The 27744-nt window shown below is 42.5% G+C and overlaps 1 long non-coding RNA gene and 1 pseudogene across 1 annotated transcript in view; one reads left to right on the forward strand and one right to left on the reverse strand.

Annotated features, from left to right (window-relative positions):
- Positions 1 to 25862, reverse strand: part of LOC130272516 (uncharacterized) — a 33473-nt gene extending 7611 nt beyond the window's left edge. Inside the window, exons 1-2 of the long non-coding RNA XR_008843586.1 lie at positions 25724 to 25862; positions 21521 to 21648 (exon numbers count right to left, since the gene is read on the reverse strand). This is a non-coding gene — a long non-coding RNA (uncharacterized LOC130272516). The remainder of the gene's footprint in view (positions 1 to 21520; positions 21649 to 25723) is intronic.
- A 288-nt stretch (positions 25863 to 26150) lies between these two features.
- LOC130273135 (integrin beta-1-A-like) overlaps positions 26151 to 27744 on the forward strand; it is a 106836-nt pseudogene continuing 105242 nt past the window's right edge.

Here is a 27744-nt window from a genome sequence, read left to right on the forward strand (position 1 = left end):
CACGATTCGGCTGGCTGGAGGTGGATCCTCTGTGCCAGACAGGGATTGGCGTGGACCGTGCTGGTGGACCGGTTCTAAGTTGCTACTGGTATTCACCAGAGCCCGCCGCAAAGCGGGATGGTCTTGCTGCGGCAGTAGCAACCTGGTCGTATCCACCAGCAACGGCTCAACCTCTCTGACTGCTGAATATAGGCGCGGTACAAGGGAGTAGACAAGAGCAAGGTCGGACGTAGCAGAAGGTCAGGGCAGGCAGCAAGGATCGTAGTCAGGGGCAACGGCAGGAGGTCTGGAACACAGGCTAGGAACACATAAGGAAACGCTTTCACTGGCACAATGGCAACAAGATCCGGCGAGGGAGTGCAGGGGAAGTGAGGTTTAAATAGGGAAGTGCACAGGTGAGAATACTGATTAGGCCTGCTGCGCCAATCAGTGGCGCAGCGGCCCTTTAAATGGCAGAGACCCGGCGCGCGCGCGCCCTAAGGAGCGGGGCCGCGCGCGCCGGGACAACACAGACGGGGAACGGGTCAGGTACGGGAGCCGAGATGCGCATCGCGAGCGGGCGCGTCCCGCATCGCGAATCGCATCCCGGCTGGGAGTAATATCGCAGCGCACCCGGTCAGCAGGTCTGACCGGGGCGCTGCGAATGAGAGAACGCTGCGAGCGCTCCGGGGAGGAGTGGGGACCCGGAGCGCTCGGCGTGACAACATCATTTTTAATTGCCTAAATATCGTGGTCACTATAGATTGTGGCATCTAGAGGTTAAAAAAAGCCAGGAGCCACTGTTTATAGAGCATTCTCCATACTTTCCAAACACTTCCATGACATATTACTACTACATTATGGGGCGTTAAGGTGTAAAATCATAGCTAAGATATAAGTCCATAGTAAAAGACTATGGAGGTAAATTACATAAACTGACATGTCATACGCCGCTCTTAAAGGGGTACTCCACTGGAAAACATTTTTTTTTTTTAAATCAACTGGTGCCGGAAAGTTAAAAAGATTTTTAAAGGACTTCAATTAAAAAAAATCTTAATCCTTCCAGTACTTATCAGCTGCTGTATGATCCACAGGAAGTTCTTTTCTTTTTTCCTTTCTGTCTGACCACAGTGATCTCTGCTGACACATCTGTCCATTTTAGGAACTGTCCAGAGTAGGAGCAAATCCCAATAGAAAAAAAGAACTTAATGTAGATCATAACAGCAGCTGATGGGCTGCATAGCCCACGCTGTCCAATTGACCCATGCTAACTTAGCAAAAGCATTTTAAGCATAGCAAAAAGATGCTAAGTTAGGTGCAAATGTGGCTGGCGCAAAAAAATGTCAAAATACTGGCATACAAAGTTTAGTACGTTTTTCCAAATAACACGATAAGAAATGAGTAAATGGTTCTGAAGTCTTCACAATGTCAACCCTAGTAGTGGTTTAACCTTTTAACAATGCTGGGCGTATGCATACGCTCTGCATACGCCCGTGGGAATTCCGGTCCCCGCCTCTAGCCGTTTAGGGACCGGACCGGGATGCCTGCTGAAATAATTCAGCAGGCATCCCGTCAAATCGCCAAGGGGGGTCCTGAGACCCCCCCATGTCGGCGATTGCAGAAAATCGCATGCCAATTCAGACATGCGATTTTCTGCTATTCCGGGCTGATCGGGTCTCTGGTGACCCGATCACCCGGAAAATAGGGATGATCGGAGCTGTCAGTGACAGCCCTGATCATCCTGAGGGATATGAGTGAGGTTGCAGTGCTGCAATCTCCTTCTATCCCCTGCCATTGGTCAGAACTGATGCCATGGCAACCCCCCGTTCTGCCCACCCCTGGATGTCGAGGGGAACGTGGGGAGAAGATGGAGGCCGGCACCTGACGGAGAAGATGCCTGGGGACCCCCGATCGTCGCTGGAGACTGCTGGATCCTGGCTCAGGTAGGGAAACTATGGTGGCGGGGGGGGGGGGGAATTAAATTGAAAGTAAAGTGATCTTTACTGTGGCAACCACTAGGAAGGCCAAACTGCAACTCCCTGTTACAGTGGTGCCCTAACGGTAGCCCTCCAGATGTTGCCAAACTACTCTCAGCATGCCTAGACTGCCCAGGCATGCTGGGAGTTGTAGTTCTGTAACATCTGTCCCTTCAGATTTTGCAATTTTCATGACATTTTTGAAAATTGCTGCTCTACTTTGAAGCCCTCTAATTTTTTCAAAAAGCAAAAATATGTCCATTTCATGATGCCAACATAAAGTGGACATATTGTATTTGTGAAAAAAAAAAAATTATTTGGAATTTCCTTACAAGCAGAGAGCTTCAAAGTTAGTTGTCAAAATCAAGCAGGTTTTTATTGATACTAAACATTTTGCAGCCGCCGCTTCCGCCCGCCAGGCTTGTGTGTGCTGTGTGCGAGCCGTGCGATCACTTTTCTGAGGCACAGCACTGCAGGGTGTGGGGGCTGTGACCAGGCGGCTGTGCGCATCATTATGTGTCCCCACAGTCACAGCCGCTCCTGCCATGAGTGGAGCCAGGGGGGGGGGGGGGGGGGGGGTGAATATACCTGCTCTGCTGTCACATACAAGGCTTGTCCTGTGTGTGTATATATATATATATATATATATATATATATATATATATATATATATATATATATATATAAAAGGGCCCCTTCACTGCCTCTGCACAGCAGTGTTTCCCATTGTTGAAAACCACAGCTCCCAGCAAGCCCAGACAGCCGAAAGCTGTCTGGACATGCTGGGAGTTGTAGTTTTGTTATATATGTATGCACCCTACTTGGGAATCACTGCCATACACTGAGCGATCTCGGCCTCCAGCTCAGCTCCGCCCCCTGCTGGTCATGTGATCACAGACTCATAGGTGGCCTGCTAGGGTCAGAGGAAGGACCAGAGCGCGACAGAACAGATGGTTATGGCAGGACAGGCAGGTTACAGGAAACACTATAAATACTGTGCCCTGACCCCTGACAGTCCTCACCCCCCCCCTGTATTATCCCTGTACTGTGACGTCACTGTATTATCCCTGTACTGTGTGTATTATCCCTGTACTGTGTATATTATCCCTGTACTGTGACATCACTGTGTGTATTATCCCTGTACTGTGACATCACTGTGTGTATTATCCCTGTACTGTGACATCACTGTGTGTATTATCCCTGTACTGTGACATCACTGTGTTTATTATCCCTGTACTGTGACATCACTGTGTGTATTATCCCTGTACTGTGACATCACTGTGTATATTATCCCTGTACTGTGACATCACTGTGTGTATTATCCCTGTACTGTGACATCACTGTGTATATTATCCCTGTACTGTGACATCACTGTGTGTATTATCCCTGTACTGTGACATCACTGTGTGTATTATCCCTGTACTGTGACATCACTGTTTGTATTATCCCTGTACTGTAACATCACTGTGTACTATCCCTGTACTGTGACATCACTGTGTATTATCCCTGTACTGTGACATCACTGTGTATATTATTCCTGTACGGTAACATCACTGTGTGTATTATCCCTGTACTGTGACATCACTGTGTATTATCCCTTTACTGTGACATCACTGTGTGTATTATCCCTGTACTGTGACATCACTGTGTATATTATCCCTGTACTGTGACATTACTGTGTATATTATCCCTGTACTGTAACATCACTGTGTGTATTATCCCTGTACTGTGACATCACTGTGTATATTATCCCTGTACTGTGACATCACTGTGTATATTATCCCTGTACTGTGACATCACTGTGTATTATCCCTGTACTGTGACATCACTGTGTATTATCCCTGTACTGTGACATTGCTGTGTGCATTATCCCTGTACTGTGACATCACTGTGTATTATCCCTGTACTGTGACATCACTGTGTATTATCCCTGTACTGTGACATCACTGTGTGTATTATCCCTGTACTGTGACATCACTGTGTATTAACCCTGTACTGTAACATCACTGTGTGTATTATCCCTGTACTGTGACATCACAGTGTATTATCCCTGTACTGTGACATCACTGTGTATATTATCCCTGTACTGTGACATCACTGTGTGCATTATCCCTGTACTGTAACATCACTGTGTGCATTATCCCTGTACTGTGACATCACTGTGTGCATTATCCCTGTACTGTGACATCACTGTGTGTATTATCCCTGTACTGTGACATCACTGTGTATATTATCCCTGTACTGTGACATCACTGTGTGTATTATCCCTGTACTGTGACATCACTGTGTATATTATCCCTGTACTGTGACATCACTGTGTATATTATCCCTGTACTGTGACATCACTGTGTATATTATCCCTGTACTGTGACATCACTGTGTGCATTATCCCTGTACTGTAACATCACTGTGTGCATTATCCCTGTACTGTGACATCACTGTGTGCATTATCCCTGTACTGTGACATCACTGTGTGCATTATCCCTGTACTGTGACATCACTGTGTATATTATCCTTGTACTGTGACATCACTGTGTGTATTATCCCTGTACTGTGACATCACTGTGTGTATTATCCCTGTACTGTGACATCACTGTGTATATTATCTCTGTACTGTAACATCACTGTGTGTATTATCCCTGTACTGTGACATCACTGTGTATATTATCCCTGTACTGTGACATCACTGTGTATTATCCCTGTACTGTGACATCACTGTGTGTATTATCCCTGTACTGTAACATCACTGTGTGTATTATCCCTGTACTGTGACATCACTGTGTATTATCCCTGTACTGTGACATCACTGTGTGTATTATCCCTGCACTGTGACATCACTGTGTATATTATCCCTGTACTGTGACATTACTGTGTATATTATCCCTGTACTGTAACATCACTGTGTGTATTATCCCTGTACTGTGACATCACTGTGTATATTATCCCTGTACTGTGACATCACTGTGTATATTATCCCTGTACTGTGACATCACTGTGTATTATCCCTGTACTGTGACATCACTGTGTATTATCCCTGGTCTGTGACATCACTGTGTGCATTATCCCTGTACTGTGACATCACTGTGTGTATTATTCCTGTACTGTGACATCACTGTGTATTATCCCTGTACTGTGACATCACTGTGTGTATTATCCCTGTACTGTGACATCACTGTGTATTATCCCTGTACTGTAACATCACTGTGTGTATTATCCCTGTACTGTGACATCACTGTGTATTATCCCTGTACTGTGACATCACTGTGTACTATCCCTGTACTGTGACATCACTGTGTATTATCCCTGTACTGTGACATCACTGTGTATTATCCCTGTACTGTGACATCACTGTGTATATTATCCATGTACTGTGACATCACTGTGTGCATTATCCCTGTACTGTAACATCACTGTGTGCATTATCCCTGTACTGTGACATCACTGTGTGTATTATCCCTGTACTGTGACATCACTGTGTATATTATCCCTGTACTGTGACATCACTGTGTATATTTTCCCTGTACTGTGACATCACTGTGTGTATTATCCCTGTACTGTGACATCACTGTGTATATTATCCCTGTACTGTGACACCACTGTGTATTATCCCTGTACTGTAACATCACTGTGTGTATTATCCCTGTACTGTGACATCACTGTGTGTATTATCCCTGTACTGTGACATCACTGTGTATATTATCCCTGTACTGTGACATCACTGTGTATATTTTCCCTGTACTGTGACATCACTGTGTGTATTATCCCTGTACTGTGACATCACTGTGTATATTATCCCTGTACTGTGACACCACTGTGTATTATCCCTGTACTGTAACATCACTGTGTGTATTATCCCTGTACTGTGACATCACTGTGTGTATTATCCCTGTATTGTGACATCACTGTGTGCATTATCCCTGTACTATGACATCACAGTGTGTATTATTCCTGTACTGTGACATCACTGTGTGTTATTCCTGTACTGTAACATCACTGTGTATTATCCCTGTACTGTGACATCACTGTGTGCATTATCCCTGTACTGTGACATCACTGTGTGCATTATCCCTGTACTATGACATCACTGTGTATATTATCCCTGTACTGTGACATCACTGTGTGTATTATTCCTGTACTTTGACATCACTGTGTGTATTATCCCTGTACTGTGACATCACTGTGTATTATCCCTGTACTGTGACATCACTGTGTGTATTATCCCTGTACTGTGACATCACTGTGTGTATTATCCCTGTACTGTGACATCACTGTGTATATTATCCCTGTACTGTGACATCACTGTGTGTATTAGCCCTGTACTGTGACATCACTGTGTATATTATCCCTGTACTATCACATCACTGTGTATATTATCCCTGTACTGTGACATCACTGTGTGTATTATTCCTGTACTGTGACATCACTGTGTATATTATCCCTGTACTGTAACATCACTGTGTATTATCCCTGTACTGTGACATTACTGTGTGTATTATCCTTGTACTGTGACATCGCAGTGTGTATTATCCCTGTACTGTGACATCACTGTGTGTATTATCCCTGTACTGTGACATCACTGTCTCTATTATCCCTGTACTGTGACATCACTGTGTATATTATCCCTGTACTGTGACATCACTGTGTATATTATCCCTGTACTGTGACATCACTGTGTATATTATCCCTGTATTGTGACATCACTGTGTGTATTATCCCTGTACTGTGGCATCACTGTGTGTATTCTCCCTGTACTGTGACATCACTGTGTATTATCCCTGTACTGTGACATCACTGTGTGTATTATCCCTGTACTGTGACATCAATGTGTGTATTATCCCTGTACTGTGACATCACTGTGTATTATCCCTGTACTGTGATGTCACTGTGTATATGATCCCTGTACTGTGACATCACTGTGTATATTATCCCTGTACTGTAACATCACTGTGTATTATCCATGTACTGTGACATTACTGTGTGTATTATCCCTGTACTGTGATGTCACTGTGTATATTATCCCTGTACTGTGACATCACTGTGTATTATCCCTGTACTGTGACATCACTGTGTATTATCCCTGTACTGTGATATCACTGTGTATATGATCCCTGTACTGTGACATCACTGTACATATTATTCCTGTACTGTAACATCACTGTGTATTATCCCTGTACTGTGACATCACTGTGTGTATTATCCCTGTACTGTGACATCACTGTGTGTATTATCCCTGTACTGTAACATCACTGTGTATATTATCCCTGTACTGTGATATCACTGTGTGTATTATCCCTGTACTGTGACATCACTGTGTATTATCCCTGTACTGTGATATCACTGTGTGTATTATCCCTGTACTGTGACATCAAAGTGTGTATTATTCCTGTACTGTGCCATCGCTGTGTATATTATCCCTGTACTGTAACATCACTGTGTATTATCCCTGTACTGTGACATCACTTTGTGTATTATCCCTGTACTGTGACATCACTGTGTATTATCCCTGTACTGTGACATCACTGTGTGTATTTTCCCTGTACTGTGACATCACTGTGTGTATTATCCCTTTACTGTGACATCGCAGTGTGTATTATCCCTGTACTGTGACATCACTGTATTATTCCTGTACTGTGACATCATTGTGTATTATCCCTGTACTGTGACATCACTGTGTGTATTATCCCTGTACTGTGACATCACTGTGTATTATCCCTGTACTGTGACATCACTGTGTACTATCCCTGTACTGTGACATCACTGTGTATTATCCCTGTACTGTGACATCACTGTGTATTATCCCTGTACTGTGACATCACTGTGTATATTATCCATGTACTGTGACATCACTGTGTGCATTATCCCTGTACTGTAACATCACTGTGTGCATTATCCCTGTACTGTGACATCACTGTGTTCATTATCCCTGTACTGTGACATCACTGTGTGTATTATCCCTGTACTGTGACATCACTGTGTATATTATCCCTGTACTGTGACATCACTGTGTATATTTTCCCTGTACTGTGACATCACTGTGTGTATTATCCCTGTACTGTGACATCACTGTGTATATTATCCCTGTACTGTGACACCACTGTGTATTATCCCTGTACTGTAACATCACTGTGTGTATTATCCCTGTACTGTGACATCACTGTGTATATTATCCCTGTACTGTGACATCACTGTGTATATTATCCCTGTACTGTGACATCACTGTGTATATTTTCCCTGTACTGTGACATCACTGTGTGTATTATCCCTGTACTGTGACATCACTGTGTATATTATCCCTGTACTGTGACACCACTGTGTATTATCCCTGTACTGTAACATCACTGTGTGTATTATCCCTGTACTGTGACATCACTGTGTGTACTATCCCTGTATTGTGACATCACTGTGTGCATTATCCCTGTACTATGACATCACAGTGTGTATTATTCCTGTACTGTGACATCACTGTGTGTTATTCCTGTACTGTAACATCACTGTGTATTATCCCTGTACTGTGACATCACTGTGTGCATTATCCCTGTACTGTGACATCACTGTGTGCATTATCCCTGTACTATGACATCACTGTGTATATTATCCCTGTACTGTGACATCACTGTGTGTATTATTCCTGTACTTTGACATCACTGTGTGTATTATCCCTGTACTGTGACATCACTGTGTATTATCCCTGTACTGTGACATCACTGTGTGTATTATCCCTGTACTGTGACATCGCAGTGTGTATTATCCCTGTACTGTGACATCACTGTGTGTATTATCCCTGTACTGTGACATCACTGTCTCTATTATCCCTGTACTGTGACATCACTGTGTATATTATCCCTGTACTGTGACATCACTGTGTATATTATCCCCGTACTGTGACATCACTGTGTATATTATCCCTGTATTGTGACATCACTGTGTGTATTATCCCTGTACTGTGGCATCACTGTGTGTATTATCCCTGTACTGTGACATCACTGTGTATTATCCCTGTACTGTGACATCACTGTGTGTATTATCCCTGTACTGTGACATCAATGTGTGTATTATCCCTGTACTGTGACATCACTGTGTATTATCCCTGTACTGTGATGTCACTGTGTATATGATCCCTGTACTGTGACATCACTGTGTATATTATCCCTGTACTGTAACATCACTGTGTATTATCCATGTACTGTGACATTACTGTGTGTATTATCCCTGTACTGTGATGTCACTGTGTATATTATCCCTGTACTGTGACATCACTGTGTATTATCCCTGTACTGTGACATCACTGTGTATTATCCCTGTACTGTGATATCACTGTGTATATGATCCCTGTACTGTGACATCACTGTACATATTATTCCTGTACTGTAACATCACTGTGTATTATCCCTGTACTGTGACATCACTGTGTGTATTATCCCTGTACTGTGACATCACTGTGTGTATTATCCCTGTACTGTAACATCACTGTGTATATTATCCCTGTACTGTGATATCACTGTGTGTATTATCCCTGTACTGTGACATCACTGTGTATTATCCCTGTACTGTGATATCACTGTGTGTATTATCCCTGTACTGTGACATCAAAGTGTGTATTATTCCTGTACTGTGCCATCGCTGTGTATATTATCCCTGTACTGTAACATTACTGTGTATTATCCCTGTACTGTGACATCACTTTGTGTATTATCCCTGTACTGTGACATCACTGTGTATTATCCCTGTACTGTGACATCACTGTGTGTATTTTCCCTGTACTGTGACATCACTGTGTGTATTATCCCTTTACTGTGACATCGCAGTGTGTATTATCCCTGTACTGTGACATCACTGTATTATTCCTGTACTGTGACATCATTGTGTATTATCCCTGTACTGTGACATCACTGTGTGTATTATCCCTGTACTGTGACATCACTGTGTATTATCCCTGTACTGTGACATCACTGTGTACTATCCCTGTACTGTGACATCACTGTGTATTATCCCTGTACTGTGACATCACTGTGTATTATCCCTGTACTGTGACATCACTGTGTATATTATCCATGTACTGTGACATCACTGTGTGCATTATCCCTGTACTGTAACATCACTGTGTGCATTATCCCTGTACTGTGACATCACTGTGTTCATTATCCCTGTACTGTGACATCACTGTGTGTATTATCCCTGTACTGTGACATCACTGTGTATATTATCCCTGTACTGTGACATTACTGTGTATATTTTCCCTGTACTGTGACATCACTGTGTGTATTATCCCTGTACTGTGACATCACTGTGTATATTATCCCTGTACTGTGACACCACTGTGTATTATCCCTGTACTGTAACATCACTGTGTGTATTATCCCTGTACTGTGACATCACTGTGTATATTATCCCTGTACTGTGACATCACTGTGTATATTATCCCTGTACTGTGACATCACTGTGTATATTTTCCCTGTACTGTGACATCACTGTGTGTATTATCCCTGTACTGTGACATCACTGTGTATATTATCCCTGTACTGTGACACCACTGTGTATTATCCCTGTACTGTAACATCACTGTGTGTATTATCCCTGTACTGTGACATCACTGTGTGTATTATCCCTGTATTGTGACATCACTGTGTGCATTATCCCTGTACTATGACATCACAGTGTGTATTATTCCTGTACTGTGACATCACTGTGTGTTATTCCTGTACTGTAACATCACTGTGTATTATCCCTGTACTGTGACATCACTGTGTGCATTATCCCTGTACTGTGACATCACTGTGTGCATTATCCCTGTACTATGACATCACTGTGTATATTATCCCTGTACTGTGACATCACTGTGTGTATTATTCCTGTACTTTGACATCACTGTGTGTATTATCCCTGTACTGTGACATCACTGTGTATTATCCCTGTACTGTGACATCACTGTGTGTATTATCCCTGTACTGTGACATCACTGTGTGTATTATCCCTGTACTGTGACATCACTGTGTATATTATCCCTGTACTGTGACATCACTGTGTGTATTAGCCCTGTACTGTGACATCACTGTGTATATTATCCCTGTACTATCACATCACTGTGTATATTATCCCTGTACTGTGACATCACTGTGTGTATTATTCCTGTACTGTGACATCACTGTGTATATTATCCCTGTACTGTAACATCACTGTGTATTATCCCTGTACTGTGACATTACTGTGTGTATTATCCCTGTACTGTGACATCGCAGTGTGTATTATCCCTGTACTGTGACATCACTGTGTGTATTATCCCTGTACTGTGACATCACTGTCTCTATTATCCCTGTACTGTGACATCACTGTGTATATTATCCCTGTACTGTGACATCACTGTGTATATTATCCCTGTATTGTGACATCACTGTGTGTATTATCCCTGTACTGTGGCATCACTGTGTGTATTATCCCTGTACTGTGACATCACTGTGTATTATCCCTGTACTGTGACATCACTGTGTGTATTATCCCTGTACTGTGACATCAATGTGTGTATTATCCCTGTACTGTGACATCACTGTGTATTATCCCTGTACTGTGATGTCACTGTGTATATGATCCCTGTACTGTGACATCACTGTGTATATTATCCCTGTACTGTAACATCACTGTGTATTATCCATGTACTGTGACATTACTGTGTGTATTATCCCTGTACTGTGATGTCACTGTGTATATTATCCCTGTACTGTGACATCACTGTGTATTATCCCTGTACTGTGACATCACTGTGTATTATCCCTGTACTGTGATATCACTGTGTATATGATCCCTGTACTGTGACATCACTGTACATATTATTCCTGTACTGTAACATCACTGTGTATTATCCCTGTACTGTGACATCACTGTGTGTATTATCCCTGTACTGTGACATCACTGTGTGTATTATCCCTGTACTGTAACATCACTGTGTATATTATCCCTGTACTGTGATATCACTGTGTGTATTATCCCTGTACTGTGACATCACTGTGTATTATCCCTGTACTGTGATATCACTGTGTGTATTATCCCTGTACTGTGACATCAAAGTGTGTATTATTCCTGTACTGTGCCATCGCTGTGTATATTATCCCTGTACTGTGACATCACTGTGTATTATCCCTGTACTGTGACATCACTGTGTGTATTTTCCCTGTACTGTGACATCACTGTGTGTATTATCCCTTTACTGTGACATCGCAGTGTGTATTATCCCTGTACTGTGACATCACTGTATTATTCCTGTACTGTGACATCATTGTGTATTATCCCTGTACTGTGACATCACTGTGTGTATTATCCCTGTACTGTGACATTACTGTCTATATTATCCCTGTACTGTGACATCGCTGTATATTATCCCTGTACTGTAACATCACTGTGTGTATTATCTCTGTACTGTGACATCACTGTGTGTATTATCCCTGTATTGTGACATCACTGTATATATTATCCCTGTATTGTGACATCACTGTGGATTATCCATGTACTGTGACATCACTGTATATATTATCCCTGTACTGTGACATTACTGTGTGTATTATCCCTGTACTGTGACATCACTGTGTGTATTTTCCCTGTACTGTGACATCACTGTGTGTATTATCCCTGTACTGTGACATCACTGTATATATTATCCCTGTAATGTAACATCACTGTGTGTATTATCCCTGTACTGTGACATCACTGTGTGTATTATCCCTGTACTGTGACATCACTGTGTGTATTATCCCTGTACTGTGACATCACTGTGTATATTATCACTGTATTGTGATATCACTGTGTATTATCCCTGTACTGTGACATCACTGTGTGTATTATCCCTGTACTGTGACATCACTGTATGCATTATCTCTGTACTGTGACATCACTGTGTATTATCCTTTTACTGTGACATCACTGTGTATATTATCCATGTACTGTGACATCACTGTGTGTATTATCCCTGTACTGTGACATCACTGTGTGTAGTATCCCTGTACTGTGACATCACTGTGTATATTATCTCTGTACTGTGACATCGCTGTATGTATTATCCCTGTACTGTGACATCACTGTGTATATTATCTCTGTACTGTGACATCACTGTGTATATTATCACTGTATTGTGAGATCACTGTGTATTATCCCTGTACTGTGACATCACTGTGTGTATTATCCCTGTACTGTGACATCACTGTATGCATTATCTCTGTACTGTGACATCACTGTGTATTATCCTTTTACTGTGACATCACTGTGTATATTATCCATGTACTGTGACATCACTGTGTGTATTATCCCTGTACTGTGACATCACTGTGTGTAGTATCCCTGTACTGTGACATCACTGTGTATATTATCTCTGTACTGTGACATCGCTGTATGTATTATCCCTGTACTGTGACATCACTGTGTATATTATCTCTGTACTGTGACATCGCTGTATGTACTATCCCTGTACTGTGACATCACTGTGTATATTATCCCTGTACTGTGACATCACTGTGTGTATTATCCCTGTACTGTGACATCACTGTGTATATTATCTCTGTACTGTGACATCGCTGTATGTATTATCCCTGTACTGTGACATCACTGGGCATTGTTATATTGTATATGTAGGGGGCACAGGACAGGAGGCATTATTACGATATGTAAGGGGCACACAGAGTTTTACATTTCAGAGGTGTGGTGTATCATATAAGGTTTACTGTATAACATGGTTATATTCAGAGGTGCAGTGTGTAATAGTATCATATTCAGAGAGTGCAGTGTGTGGTAGTGTTATATACAGAGGATACAATGTGTGGCAGTATTATACTCAGATAGGTATAGTGTGTGGTGGTATTATAGTCCGAAGGTACAGTATGTGGTAGTATTATATTCAGAGGGTACAATGTGCAGTAGTGACATATTCAGAGAGCGCAGTGTGTGCCAGGTTTATATTCAGAGAGCACAGTGTGTAATAAGATTCTATATTTTGAGGATACAATGTGTGGCAGTATTATACTCAGAGGGGGACATTTACTATTCTAGTCTATTCTGGGTATGCTTATAGACCAGCGTATGTGGTAGTCTCCTGCCTATTGTGCTCCTAATTTATCAAAGGTCTCACAGCCCTTGATAAATTCTGTGCTCAGACTTCAGGGTCTACAGCTTAATCTGCATTTAGACCTGCTCCAACATGGTCTGACATTTCAGCGTATTTTGGGCAGATACGACTTGTCGCACAAAAGTCGCACTTGATAAATTCAGCACCAATGCATTTTCCAGTGCATTTCCGTCTAAAATAGACTTGCATGCATCATGTTCTAAAAATCCTCTACAGCAAAAGTCGCAGAAAAGTCGCACATATTTAGACTGCGACTTCCTGTGCGACAAATTTAGACAGGAAAAACCAGTCTAAATCCTTTGATAAATCTCCCCCAGAGAGTGTAGTGTGGGATAGTATTCTATTCAGAAAATAAAGTAGTGTGTGGCAGGTTTATATTCAGAGAGAGCAGTGTGTGGCAGTATCATATTAACAGAATATAGTGTCTGGCAGAGTTATATTCATAGAGTGCAGCATGTTGCAGTATTATATTCAGAGGATACAGAGCCTGGCAGCATTATATTAATTATCATTTTCATATAGAGGATCAGACTCTGCTGACCAATGCTATCTGGGCGTCAAGTTTTGCAGAGAGAAGATTTAGCTGGACCTGGCAGTATGTACCATCCGAATTAGATAAGGAAATACTATAGAGAAGACGTCACCTGTAATCACTGATATCATTGTGTATTCTCCTCACTATAGAGAAGACGTCACCTGTAATCACTAATATCATTGTGTATTCTCCTCACTATAGAGAAGACGTCACCTGTAGTCACTGATATCATTGTGTATTCTCCTCACTATAGAGAAGACGTCACCTGTAGTCACTGATATCATTGTGTATTCTCCTCACTATAGAGAAGATGTCACCTGTAATCACTGATATCATTGTGTATTCTCCTCACTATAGAGAAGATGTCACCTGTAATCACTGATATCATTGTGTATTCTCCTCACTATAGAGAAGACCTCACCTGTAATCACGGATATCATTGTGTATTCTCCTCACTATAGAGAAGATGTCACCTGTAATCACTGATATCATTGTGTATTCTCCTCACCATAGAGAAGACGTCACCTGTAATCACTGATATCATTGTGTATTCTCCTCACTATATAGAAGACGTCACCTGTAATCACTGATATCATTGTGTATTCTCCTCACCATAGAGAAGACGTCACCTGTAGTCACTGATATCATTGTGTATTCTCCTCACTATAAAGAAGATGTCACCTGTAGTCACTGGTATCATTGTGTATTCTGCTCACTATAGAGAAGATGTCACCTGTAGTCACTGCTATCATTCTGTATTCTCCTCACTACCTCCTATCAGAGTTGTAGTAACTTGATAGTTCTGCAGTAATAATGGGTGAAACAACAACTCCCAGCATACCCTTACCACTGCTAAGGTCATACTGGGGGCTGTAGTTTTATATGGTAAAAACTTTTTTAGCACTTTCCCATTACTTGGCAATTGGTATATTTGAATATTATACTGGAAAATATTTCCACAACACGCTTCACCTCTGGCGTCCTTCAAAACAGGCTATAAGATTACTTTGGGGAGGGTTGTATGGGGTGACACCATTTTCTACCGCACCGGGTGACACCAACCCTAGCAACGCCACTGCGTCCTAAGGCTTTGCGTGACTGTGCCATCACACAGAAGCAGTAAATGGTGGGAGCGGAGCGGAGGATCATGCTGCTGGTCTGAGCTGAAGTGAAGTCAGTAGCAGCAGAGTAGACTAGAGAGGCCAGAGAAGAGTGTGAGTTTCACAAGATAAATGGGGGAACTGTATATATGGGTGCACTATATATATATTGAGCACTATATAGGGGCACTGTATATATAGGTGCACTGTGTATATATTGAGCCCTACATGGGGGCACTGTATATATGGAGGCTGCCAGCAGGGGCACTGAATATGTTGGGTACTATATGGGGGCACTGTATATATGGGGCCACAGGCATTATATAGGGGCACTGTATATATTGAGCACTATATTTGGCACAATCACTATATGGGGGCACTGTATAGCGGGTGCTGTTGGGGGGGGGGGGGGGGGGAATGCGCCAAAATGTAGCTCTGCTTGTGTGGGCAAAAATCCTTGCATCGGCTCTGGGTGGGAGGCAGTTTACATCCAAACAGCAGCTCTGGGAGGCTATTCTGACATCTTGCAAACAAATTCAAGCAGAAACTGTCCAAAAACTCACAAGTTCAATGGATTCAGTACTTGTGAAGCTGCTATCAAATAAGGAGTCCTATGTTAAGATGTAACGTGACCTGTTAAAATGTTTAAAAAGTTAAAATGTTGTTAAAAGTTTGATTGAAATAGTTTTTGATCTCAGTAAATATGCTGCAAACTCAACAAATGACAATTTTCAGTTCTTTACAACCTTTAAAGTGTTTAGAAACTTACTGTGCACAATCATTTGGAACAGTGCATTGTAAGCTTTTTATGTTTAAAAAAAATACTGTTCATTAGGAGGTTTGTTCAGTAACATTTGAATTGTACTCTTAATAGTTGATAACATGAGAATTATGCTGACTGTTATTTAAATCAATTATTTAGGTAAATGAGAAAAATATCCTTTGCATAATAATTTGGAACAATGTGTAGATTGTAGTTTTGGAATAGTCTAATATCATTGGTATATAAGAGTAATATCAGTATACATTATTAAAAAGAGAACCTGTCATCACTTTCATGCTGCCTAAACCACAAGTCATCTGGAAGGTTCCCAGCAGTTATTTCTAGCCCCATCAGCCCCCCATCATATTTTTATAAGAGAACGAAATCCTATTAGGTCAGTAGGTGACAACCTCATAGCTCAATATAAAGATAGGCAATGTGACATAGTGGGGCTGGGAGTGGAAGACAGCCACGGATCCCACACCTCATTGAACCTTTCAACTGAGTCCTCCTGTATAGCCGACAATTTCTCATTAAGCATCATCCTATTAATTCTGGTTACAACTGAGGCTAAAGAAAGTGCAGATTGTTTCCTTTGAGATGCTATATATATGCGTGTGGATAGCAAAATAGAGTGTTCCAACTTAAAGTATATATGCCCCATACATGTAGGCCTATGCCCCAGTAAGCAGAACATTGGAGTAGACAGTACAGAACATGGCATAATATCTCGTAGAATGTTAAGTACTTGTCTCCACAATTCAACAACTATCGGGCAACTCCACCAAACATGATGCATCGTACCACATCCTCGAAAACATAGCGGGGAGACAGAGGGATAAATGGCATGAAGCCTATTCGGAACCATATAGGTACGATGCATTATCTTGAGAGAAGTCTCCACTAAAGAAACCTGCCAACTACCTTTGCTGATGGACTCGCAACAGGCTTGCCATTGTGCTAGGGAAAGTTCTGTGTGAAGTTCAGCCTCCCAGTCTAGCATAAATGTAAGTTTACGATATTTAGGGACAGGTGTGTTAAGAGTAGAGTAAAGAAAAGATAGTAACCCCGGAGATCCTGGGCTATACAGAGAGTAGGCCTCAAGTGGAGTAGGACTAATGTCTAAAGCAGTAGATGTGAAGGAAAATATTTGCACAGCCCGAAATCTTTCACTAGGCGGAGGAGCAAATCTGGAGAGGAATAAATCTAAAGATATCAGACGCTTCCTGACAAGAAAGTCCGAGAGTCAAGTCAATTTAGAGTCGATCCACCAGGTGTAGGCAGAGAGTAGTAGGCCCGGGGGAAAGAGGGGATTGGACAAAAATGAGAGCAGAGGAGAAACTGGAGATTGAAGGGACAGCTTAAAGCGGACAGTTCGCCACAGGGAAAGTACTTGCAGAGATATCCAGGCAGAGGAGGGGAGTAGAGTCGAGACGGAGCAAGAAGACCAGAGGAAGGCAGAAAAAGAGTAAGGCAGTAATAAAGAAGATTCTAGAGTTACCCAGCGCGGTGCACCCTTATGGGGCTGCACCAAAGCCAGTTGTGCTATCCTGGCGGCGTAATAATACTTAATAAAATGAGGCACAGTGAAACCGCCTACTCTCTTATCATAGTGCATTAAAGAACGTTTAATCCGGGGGCGTTTGTGCGCCAAAATATAGGCAAACACATCACGTTGAAGCAAGCGCAATTCTTTTAAAGGTATCGAGATAGGTAGAATGCAAAATAAGTATAACAACTTCGGAAGCACAACCATCTTAATAACGTTTACCCTACCCAACCAAGAAATAGAAGGATAATCCCATTTACGAAGATCATCTTATTTCTATACAAGGGGGATAATTAGCCTGATACAACAACTGTAGGGTCGGGGTCAGTTTTATCCCCAGGTATGACAGTCCCTGGCTAGAGTCCTTTAGTCCAAAATTTAAAGAAATAGGATGTTGTGTATGAGTAGGGACATTACAATATATTACTTCAGACTTAGCAACGTATTAACGCGGCAAAGGACTCCATGACCAACGCAAATATCGCAGGGGACAATGGACACCCCCTGCCGTGTGCCTCGCCTAATTGAAATAGCTTTTGGGCTGGTCGTGGGTAACTTGAGGTAGGCAGTTGGGGTGGAATATAACAACTTAAGCAGGTGAACGAAAGGTCCAGAAAATCCAAACTTATGTAACACTGCAAATAAATAAGGCCAAGAAACGCTGTGAAAAGCTTTTTCTATGTCTAAAGCTACAGCGATCATGGGCGTGGATGTATCATTAGACCAGTGTATAAGATTGAGTATAGAAAAGAAATATCCAGCATCCAGGTAAGTTCCAAGGGTATACTTTATTGGAGGTAGCAAATACACGTATATCTCTGACGCGTCAGAGATATACGTGTATTTGTTACCTCCAATAAAGTATACCCTTGGAACTTACCTGGATGCTGGATATTTCTTCTCTGTTCCTTCATTGTGTGGCTGGGGGCAGAACCGGCCTATACGAGCACGGGTGCTAACAGTCCGGAGGTGAGCTGATTCTACTTGGATATAAGATTCAGTATGGACTGGACATTATCGGGGGCCTGCCTACCTGGGACAAACCCCACTTGATCAGGGTGCACAAGCGCTGGGAGAAATCGATTGATTGTAATGTGGTTTAAACTGCACTTTTGTATAAGATTACCAGATAATGTGAGTGATTGTATCAAGGAGTTAAAGGAAATCTGTCAGCAGGATCACCCGCACTAACCTGTCACACAGGTTTGTAGTGCGGGTGATACTGATCAAAACGATACTTATGGAGTCTGGATCTGTCTAGCCGTTTCGCCGCAATTTGTCTTTTTCTTGAGGCATGGGCGGAGCTCTGACCCAAGCTCCGGGCATGCTGACGTCATCTTCGCCAGGCAGGCGCTCCTCCCAGCTCATCAATATTCATAAACACCCTCCCTGCTCTTGCCCCCCGTGCTAGTGTGGGGAGTACCCAGGAAGCGGCGCATGTGCTGTATACTATCACGGGGCGCAAGAGCAGGGATGGCGTTTATGAATATTGATGAGCCGGGCGATGCGCCCGTCCGGCAAAGATGATGTCAGCGTGCCCGGAGCTTGGGTCAGAGCTCCGCCCATGCCTCAAGGCCCTGATTTACATATATGGAAAAAGACAAATTGCGGCGAAATGGCCTGACAGATCCAGACGCCGTGAGTATTGTTTTGATCAGTATCACCCGCACTACAAACCTGTGTGATAGGTTAGTGCGGGTGATACTGCTGACAGATTTCCTTTAAACCCATTCACCTACATTCACACACACTTTCTACTCTCTGTTGCCACCTCTGGTGGAAAGCAATACTGTAGTTAACCTTCTGTAATTCACTAGAATCTCCTAGCAAATAGGTGAGGTTCATATAAATCTAGCTTTCTCAGACCACATGGTCTCAAGAGGGTCTCAGGGCAGCAGGATTAAAAAGAGTTGCTGTTTTAAAAATGGAGTTGAGCATAGTTTCAAAAGCCTACCAGGATTGCGTGTATCAGTACAGGCTCAGGGATCAAGTCCTGCAGGAATGCATGGGAACCGAGTTCCTGCACTTTTTTCACAGTAGGAATACCGTTCCCATTAGCAGGAGTCCCGCAGGACAAGCCCTTGAGTGGAAATCTTGGATGAGTTCCCTCGCCTTTTTTCCCAGGACTTGACCCCTGTTCAGGCTACTACACAGAGAACAACAGATATCCTACTTAAGAACTTTACCCTGACATGAAGGACTTAATTATTACTTCTGAACTTCTCCAAGACAAAGGGGATAACAATTTTTGGGCCCCTTAGCAATCTGGGCCTTTGTGGACCTCTAGTCTGGCCAGATGAAGCGTCTCTGTTTTGGGACCAAAGTACAGGTTTTTCCAGTATTTTCTGGGGATCTACCATCTCAGGAACTGCTCAAGTGAATATCTACACTCCTCATCAGTTAACTCTTTCAATACCATCCACCATTTGCCTTCTAGTAACCCAGATAGTGTTATTGCTGGAACTTTTCGAGATTTGTGCTTCCACTATGTAGAAGAAGTAATTTAAAGAGTTCCTGTCAACAAATAATACTTTTAATATAGTGTTCCTTATATAATTAGCAGAAACTTTCCCATTCACTTACTTTTAAAATGATCAACATAAATATGTTTAAAATGTAATAGAAAAAATGGCCACTAGGTGGCTCTGTTCCCTGTTGCAATTAATACAGTGAGTTTGGCCTCCTCCTGACCTGGCAGGTGTCCAAACTCAGGAAGTGTTTCTCTGCACTGAGCTGGATTGACAGCTGCACAGAGCCTCACTGAAAGATGCAAAGAGCCTCACTGAAAGCTACACAAAGCCTCCCTGAAAGATGCACAAAGCCTCAGGTCTTCTATTCATCACAGTGGTGCAAAGATGTGAGGGTGGAAGTGGTCCCCCAGCAGGCTTCAGTGATGTTGTGCCTGCTGGGAAATGCCCACTTTCTTCTGCTGAGAGATTGCACTATGTGAGCAAGAATAAAGGTAAGATACACAGCTTTTTAAAATAATTATTTTTAAGGGTGGGAGGAGTGTTAGGAGTAGTTAGGGAACATAGACTGAGCTAGTTTAGAAAAGTTTATTTTGTGACAGGTACTCTTTACAGTTACCAGTATGCCACAACACCCTTTTGATTCCAGGTGTCTTGGTTTCTACGGCACACATACTGCCAAGGGCCTTTTGTTTACCATGAGACAGGAGATTGTTATTTGGGACTGACCATTACTAGTGCAGGCCCTTCTTTTACATTTGTAGTGACTCTTAAGGGGACACTTGCGGTCTACCTCACCACTCATGACATCTGTAACTTTTACTGCTCCTGAACAAGTAGGGACTACAAGTGCTAGAAGATCCTGCTTTACCACCATGTCCTCCCCCCGGTCACTGCAGTCTGAGGGTCCATCATCAGCAGAAGCTGCCGATGTGTCCTGTGTGATGACCTTGGTTACATTCCCGAAGGCCAGCCCTGCTAAAGACAGTGAAAAGATGACACTCTTTAAAAATAAGAAAGGTTATATCAGAAGGAAATGCAGCTCACCTAAGGTTTTATTGAAGGCATGCCAGAAGTAAATAGCTTTGTCCAACTTGGCTCAATTACTGGGAAAGAATCTAGGCGTCAAGAATTCAACATAGACTGGTACCTGGATAACAGACCTCGTAATAATACTGCAATGATAAAATATATTGTTACTAACTCAATAAACACAAACACATAACACAGAGATGTCTCAGCTAATGGTTTTGAAACATAAAAGAAAAATATTTCTTTCTACCAAGAGGTCAATGGTGACAAATTCCAATGTAATGAAATGATGGGCTCTTCCCATTCGGCTAATTCTCCCATCCCAGGTAGCAGCGGAGGCCACGCGTGCATTTGTTTTGCTTTAAAGGTGCTTCGTAGTCTAAATGAACTTCCAGCTCCATCCTGTTACCTGATTGCTATCCTGTTCACTTAGACAGGTCTATGATCATTCCTGGCTATAGAAGGAAATGGTCAGAGACTTACATCAGGACAAACATCCTTCCTGAGCCTAAGCACCATTGTTAGCAAAGGTGAATGTCACTGTAAGTAAAGGTTCGACTATTATTCCTTGTCTAGCACGCGCAACAGAATGCCTTATCTGCAGAACCGTTTCCTGACCTGCATTTTCATCCCACCCTGGATCTATTAAGCAATTTCCTGTTTTTTTTTTCTTTCTGTTTCTAATTTTACATTTTGTTCAAGTGTCGTCCGCCATGGTAATTTGTGTATTATTACTATTTCTATCTTGAATAATATTCCATTCTCTTCTGACAGGTGGCATATCCCAGAATCAAATCAAATACCTGGTGTAAAAGTTGGATTTAAAGTCCAGCGTTGCTCTTCCGCCCGTTCTGCAATGTTCGGCCTGGAGAGACGCTGCACCCCACTGGGTGGTCCAGATGAAATCCAGTTCTGTGCAAAAGCTTTTTCTCATTAATAAGATTCACACCCGGATCTTGCTGATTGTTACGGTTGCCTCAGTGCATGTACTGCCCAGCGCGTGTAGCGTTTCTGCACGCAAAACTTTGCAAAACGGGCAGTAGGGCAATGCTGGACTTGGGCTTTACAGGTCAGTCATAGTTACACCTTTAGAGGAAGTTCACACACAGCTTTTTTGGGGGCAAAATCTACTCTCGTTTTTGATGCAGTATTTAAATAGGCACTGTGTCATTTGAACTAACTTTTCGTACAAGGGTATATAAGAATTTTTGTTATATATCTTATTAGACAAAAATGCTTCTTTCTCCTGTTATCAAGCTTCTTTCCTTTCCCCCCTTTTCCAGGTAGACTGTATTTCACTCTGAAAACCAGCTCAGCTTTGTCCTGTGTCTGCAAGACAAGTAAGACAAGTCTATAGAGGGCGGATGAGGGAGCTCCACCCACCAGCTCTGGGAGAACTGCAAATTAGAGATGAAGCCTGCAGAGCAGAAATCTGCTAAAAAAATACCATACACAAGTTATATAACGGCCAGAAATAGTGCAGCTCTTCATGTACACACAGGACAGCTTATCATGAAAGGGCACCTGAAATGAAAGACACTCTTTTTAAGGTGGAAGTAGATCCAGCATCAAGTAGAAATATAAGGCCATTATTTATCACGGTCATCACGCCCCCTTCCATAGACTTGCATTAAGGGGACGGGCCGTGATGTCACAAGGGGCGGCGCCATGACATCACGCTGCTCCGTCCCCCGTATCGCCCGTCATTACGCACAGAGTGAACTCGCTCTGTGCTGTAATGATAGCGCAGTGCCGCAGCGGGGATCCCGGGGGTCCCCAGCAGTGGGACCGCGGCGATCTGACATCTTATCCCCTATCCTTTGGATAGGGGATAAGATGTCTAGGGGCGAAATACCCCTTTAAGCCCCTCACAAAAGGCATACCATATCTGGGTGACCGCTTTCCAAAATAATGACCCCTCTCTAATAATGATCTGATCGCCAGGTGTGCACATATATTCTGACAGCAGACAATTTTGCAGAGCTTTAGAGCTTAACCCCTTAAGGACTTAACCCCTTAAGGCCCATTTTGGCTTTAAGGACTCAGACAATTTTATTTTTACGTTTTCATTTTTTCCTCCTCGCCTTCTAAAAATCATAACTCTTTTATATTTTCATCCACAGACTAGTATGAGGGCTTGTTTTTTGCGCGACCAGTTGTCCTTTGTAATGACATAACTCATTATATCATAAAATGTATGGCGCAACCAAAAAACACTATTTTTGTGGGGAAATTAAAACGAAAAACGCAATTTTGCTAATTTTGGAAGGTTTTGTTTTCACGCCGTACAATTTATGGTAAAAATGACATGTGTTCTTTATTCTGAGGGTCAATACGATTAAAATGATACCCATTATTACATACTTTTCTATTATTGTTGCGCTTAAAAAAAATCACAAACTTTTTAACCAAATTAGTATGTTTATAATCCCTTTATTTTGATGACCTCTAACTTTTTTATTTTTCCGTATAAGCGGCGGTATGGGGGCTCATTTTTTGCGCCATGATCTGTACTTTTTTTTGATACCACATTTGCATATAAAAAACTTTTAATAAATTTTTTATATATTTTTTTTAAATAAAATGTATTAAAAAAGTAGGAATTTGGGACTTTTTTTTTTTTCGTTCACGCCGTTCACCATACGGGATCATTAACATTTTATTTTAATAGTTCGGACATTCACGCACGCGGCGATACCAAATATGTCTATAAAAAAAAATTTTTAAGCTTTTTGGGGGTAAAATAGGAAAAAACGGAAGTTTTACTTTTTTATTGGGGGAGGGGATTTTTCACTTTTTTTTGACTTTTACATTTTTTTACATTTTTTTTTACACTTGAATAGTCCCCATATGGGACTATTCATAGCAATACCATGATTGCTAATACTGATCTGTTCTATGTATAGGACATAGAACAGATCAGTATTATCGGTCATCTTCTGCTCTGGTCTGCTCGATCACAGACCAGAGCAGGAGACGCCGGGAGCCGGACGGAGGCAGAAGAGGGGACCTCCGTGCGGCGTTCTGAATGATCGGATCCCCGCAGCAGCGCTGCGGGCGATCCGATCATTCATTCAAATCGCGCACTGCCGCAGATGCCGGGATCTGTATTGATCCCGGCACCTGAGGGGTTAATGGCGGACGCCCGCGAGATCGCGGGCGTCGGCCATTGCCAGAGGGTCCCTGGCTGCGATCAGCAGCCGGGATCAGCCGCGCATGACACGGGCATCGCTCCGATGCCCGCGGTTATGCACAGGACGTAAATGTACGTCCTGGTGCGTTAAGTACCACCGCACCAGGACGTACATTTAGGTCTTGCGTCCTTAAGGGGTTAAAGGGGTACTCCCGTGGAAAACTTTTTTTTTTTTTTAAATCAACTGGTGCCATAAAGTTAAACAGATTTGTAAATCACTTCTATTAAAAAATCTTAATCCTTCCAGTACTTTTTAGGGGCTGTATACTAAAGAGAAATTAAAAAAAGAAATGCATTTCCTGTGATTCATGACCACAGTGCTCTCTGCTGACCTCTGCTGTCCATTTTAGGAACTGTCCAGAGCAGCATATGTTTGCTATGGGGATTTTTTCCTGTTCTGGACAGTTCCTAAAATGGACAGCAGAGATCAGCAGAGAGCACTGTGGTCAGGAGATCACAGGAAATGCATTTGTTTTTTGTATTTCTCTTTAGTTTACAGCCCCTAAAAAGTACTGAAAGGATTAAGATTTTTTAATTGAAGGGATTTACAAATCGGTTTAACTTTCCAGCACCAGTTGATTTAAAAAATAAAAAAATAAAGGTTTTCCACGGGAGTACCCCTTTAAAGCAGTGTTTCCCAACCAGGGTGCCTTCAGCTGTTGCAAAACTACAACTCCCAGCATATCCGGACATGCAGTACCCTCCGTGTGCAGTAACACATGCAGGAACAGATCACTTGGGGTCTGATAGTTGTTTGTAACCATGGAGACACAAACATGGTCTGATGGTTTCAGACTATTTTGTACAGGGTGGTGCAATGATGTTTAGTGAAGCCATGCTTATATATTTATCATGGGATTTTAATGCAAATGTATTTACAGTAAGTGCTCAGAAATGAACCAAATGTAGTCACTATTAGACTATGTTTGGTCCATTAAACTGAATGAGCACGGCTCAGATACACAGCGGTATATGTCAGCATACAATTCTAAAAGGCACTTAGCTTAATGTGAACACGCACTTACACAGAGAGAAACTACATCTGGATAGAGTTTATCATAGAATTCACATTGCACCATCTAGTGTCAGGATATACAGAGAGAAACATGGTCGGAAGAAGTAATTCTGGAGCGTTGTCCCCTAAAATAAAGTCATTGAGGGAGATTTATCAAAACCTGTGCAGAGGAAGAGTGGTGCAGTTGCCCATAGCAACCAATCAGATTGCTTCTTTCATTTTCCACAGGCCTCTTTAGAGGCCTGTGGAAAATGAAAGAAGCGATCTGATTGGTTGCTATGGGCAACTGCACCACTCTTCCCCTGCACGGGTTTTGATAAATCTCCCCCATTGTGTACTCATCCAGGGATGGGGTAATGGACATGCTTTATTGGTTGGTAAATGGGCAGGTTACACAATCAGTTATAGTGAGATAGTGCCACCTAGTGGACTGGTTGATGAAATTAAAACAGAGCCTTTTTAACTTACTAAGATCTAACTCATTTGGCTGTCCGGGAATGCTGCTAGTTGAAGTTTTGCAACAGCTGGAGGCACCCTGGTTGGGAAACACTGATCTAATGGTAAGCACAAACAAAATCTGTGCAAAATCTGAAATAGATCCCCAGCTACCATGTGCCATTTATCATAATAAAGTCTTCACTTGTAACAGAGAAAGACTTCTACCCCTACAGCTATAAACCATATGTACAAGATTATTACTTCTTTAATGGTGCCCTCTATGTACAAAAATGTAACTACTATAATACTGCTTTCTTTGTACATGATTATAACTACTATAATACTACCCTCTATGTACAGAAATATAACTACTATAATAACACAAGGAAAGAGAAGCGGGGCACTCACGTGTAGGTGATCAGGTAACAGGCTTCTTTATTTCATCGGTGCAGGTAAAATCGTACAATAGCATTCAAATCCAATTGTAGGATTCAAAAAGTGTAAGAACATAAAAGATTTATTAGTGAAAACGGTATTTAAAGAAAAACCTAATCAAGAAAACTGGTTAAATAGATCATTGTCCCCAGGTATGCATAGATAAGGACTTGTATGCATAGATAAGGACTTGTCCTTAGGAGGTGTTAGAATTACACAAAAAAGCATAATGTGCTGCAGAACAACTAATGTCGTATACGCGATTTTTTTGTACCTGTAAGCGATTTTATATAGGTTGCACCACTAGATCTATGAATGTGCGTTTCAGGGAACACGCTAGATCTATAGTCACTAAGAAAGGGAGCCCTAGATTAATCGCACATGTAATAGAAGAACATGGAGGAGACACCAACCTAATGGGGTGACACCAAGACGCTCCGCAGCACCCCCCCCCCCCCCAGCTACACCGACACCCCCGTCTGTACCCGATCGGCACCCCCCCCCCCCCGGGATTCACCAGCGATGTGCGCCCGTCCGATAGCACCCCACCCCCGCCCACGGCATTCACCAGCGCTATGCGCCCGTCAGCACCCCCCCTCCCCCTCCCTTCATCGCCGCTGTGCGCCCGTCCGTCAGCACCACCGCATGGGACGTCAGTGACGTCACTCGCAGGGCACCCGAAGAGAAGGATCGCTGCGCTGGATGGGTGAGTGTGTGTGTCTGTCTCTCTGTCTGTCGCTATCTCTGTCTGTGTGTGACTCTGTGTGTGTGACTGTGTGTGACTCTGTGTGTGTGTATGTATGTGACTGTGTGTGACTCTGTGTGTGTGTGTGTGTGTGTGTGTGTGTGTGTATGTATGCGACTGTGTGTGTGTTGCAGGGGGACCCAGGAGCGCTACACCTCTGCCCACAATCATTTCTTGTATTGGAATTATGTAGGAGGCCTTCTGGTGTGCCAAGTATGCCTTATTTTCTGTGTGTGTGTGTGTGACTCTGTGTGTGTTACTCTGTGTGTGTGTGTGTGACTCTGTGTGTGTGTGTGACTCTGTGTGTGTTACTCTGTGTGTGTGTGTGACTCTGTGTGTGTGTGACTGTATGACTCTGTGTGTGTGTGTGACTCTGTGTGTGTGTGACTCTGTGTGTGTGTGTGACTCTGTGT

This window comes from Hyla sarda, chromosome 5, assembly GCF_029499605.1.
Source record: "Hyla sarda isolate aHylSar1 chromosome 5, aHylSar1.hap1, whole genome shotgun sequence".
Taxonomy (NCBI): Eukaryota; Metazoa; Chordata; class Amphibia; order Anura; family Hylidae; genus Hyla; species Hyla sarda.